This window comes from Acyrthosiphon pisum, chromosome A1, assembly GCF_005508785.2.
Source record: "Acyrthosiphon pisum isolate AL4f chromosome A1, pea_aphid_22Mar2018_4r6ur, whole genome shotgun sequence".
Lineage (NCBI taxonomy): Eukaryota > Metazoa > Arthropoda > Insecta > Hemiptera > Aphididae > Acyrthosiphon > Acyrthosiphon pisum.
Window position 1 is genome coordinate 134,608,435 of NC_042494.1, and position 2,450 is coordinate 134,610,884.

At 28.6% G+C, this 2,450-nt stretch overlaps 1 protein-coding gene across 3 annotated transcripts in view; it reads left to right on the forward strand.

Moving 5' to 3' along the window:
* The first annotated feature begins 847 nt into the window (after positions 1-847).
* The window catches only part of LOC100169328 (NFX1-type zinc finger-containing protein 1), a 15,966-nt gene continuing 14,363 nt past the window's right edge, over positions 848-2,450 (forward strand). For all 3 annotated transcript variants that reach the window (XM_029488379.1, XM_029488380.1, XM_001949935.5), the window contains exon 1: positions 848-1,103. The gene's annotated coding sequence lies outside the window, so the exon portion shown is untranslated. The remainder of the gene's footprint in view (positions 1,104-2,450) is intronic.

Sequence of the window (2,450 nt, forward strand, 5' to 3'; positions counted from 1 at the left end):
ACAATATTATACATACTTACATATATATATACCGGGTAATTCTGGAATATAAAATTAAAACTTATAACTAATATAAAATTTTGTCATTCAAAAAAGTAGAAAACTTAATAAAATATAAATATAAAAAATATTTAAAAATATAATTTTTAAGAAAAACTTTTTTTTATAATTGACTTGAAACTATGTAAAAAAATATTTTAAAAAAAATTTACACTTTTTGAAATAATAAGTGTTCAATGATAAAAGAATCACCGGTATATATTTGTTTTATTTGATTACTTATATAGGCTTCGACGACTGAGGTCAATATAGCCTATAAGGTTGGTTGGGTTGGTACGGTAGGGTAGGAACTGTTGAACGTACGGTTGTAAACCACGTGTATGTGTGGCAAGGTTTTTGCGCACTGCGAACCCAGGCGGTCACCCATCCGGGAACTAGTGGCAGTGACCGGTACTTACTCTCAGTCACGCAATGTGATTGATGCAATGTGACTTGCGTGACTGATTGCAGCCAACGCGCCGCACCATGCCACTGTATTATAATATATTATTATATTATATCTGTGGCGTGGTTTAATTATTATTATTAATTTAAATTAATTTTTACCATAACAGTAACAAAATAGAACGATTAACAAAGGATGAAGAACATTGCCAACTGCGGAATGTGGACAGTCGACACTACTCATGTATACCTATCCAATACCTAACTAATAATAATTTATTGTACTTCAGTAAGTACCTAGTTATTATTTTAGATATCTTGTGTAGGGCAACCATGATGGCAACTCTCTCATAATAAGTGTTTTTATTTATTAGTAGTAAATTAGATATAGGTACTTGATTTGGATGGTTTAAGTGATTTACCTCTCCCTGCAACAGACGCCTATGGCCTGGCAATAACTATCGTAGTATGTAACAGTATTGCAATACAATAACAGACAACAATTTAATAATATTATAATAATATAGTTAATACTTTGATGTATGTACCTACTATGTTACGAATTTTCAAAATAGAATAATATACGTTTTCATTTGGTACTAACTAAACCGGGTGGAATATGCTTGTCAGGTAACGTCGTAGATGGAATCAATTTATAGGTAAGTGAATAAATCGGAATTCCATAATATGATATTAATATCTTAATTAGTAGGTAGGTAGGTAAAAATAAAAATACTAAAGTATTGTTTTTTTTTTTTCAAAAATATTGTTTTGGAACAACTTAAAGTTATGAGGACATCGTACCGTTGTACCAACGGGCTATATGGTAACCTACCATGATAATTATCTCCATCTTATTAACCCATAACTTAACAAAATGTACGTTTAACTGCAGTTCCAATTTTGTGTTATCTTTAAAATTAGAGTGAAAATTAAGAAACACCGTCGTATTTAAATTTTTGAAAAAGTTAAAACCAAAAAAGGTGGGCAAGTGGATGTCACTCTGCTGTATAGTAGGCATAGGCGCAAATAGCGTTTGAGATTTAGGGGGGCTAATAGGGCCTTACTTTGATAATATTTAATAAGCTTAAAACAATGTAGGAAATGTTTGGAGGGGCTTAGCCCCTAAAGCCCCCCCCCCTATTTGCGCCTATGATAGTAGGTTACAAGTGGGTCACTACCTATATAATGGATAGTATTAAATTTGAATTCAATGATATAATATCATTGTATAAGAAAAACGATTCTGAGTGGAGACTGAATCTAGGTATAAGATATATTATATACTTATATCAACGGTATTAAAAAAAAAAATTGACCTATAATAAATTCCAAATTAATCATATCACAATATCCATTAGGTACTTATAACGCGTTATACATCAGCAACAAACCGTGATACTATCATAGATATATAATAGTATACTTTAGAAGTTTCAAATACCCACGAATAATATTATATAATCACACCAAAATAACTAAAATAGTTATCTTAGGTTTTTAATATGTAATTTCGTCCAAATTTGAACTTAAAATGACTATAAAAATAAACAGTGTAAATGTATTTTTTAGATTTTTTGGTAACAGAATTAATTACTTACGTGAAATCTTGTTTTAAATTTTCAATTCTGAGATACAAAAGTTGAACATTTTATAAATTTTTAACTACAAAATAATTATTCAAATTTAAATTTGATAAATTTTTTCAAAATACGACATTTAAATGCTTATGAAAAAAAATTGTGTCTATGTATTTTTATTATTTTTCAACTGATATTGTAACGATATATCAGGAGCCTCGTATTAAATTTTTACACTTTTTGACCCAACAGATAAAATTTTATTGATATTTATAGAAAAAAAAAAACTAAAAAAATTGAAAACTGACAATATCCGTAAAAAGCTCATAAAGAGTCAAATTATTTTCAAAATTTTATCGTGTGTAGAAAATGCTAATACAAACATTCAGTAAAATTTTCAAGTATCTACAGTCATTCGTTTTTTAA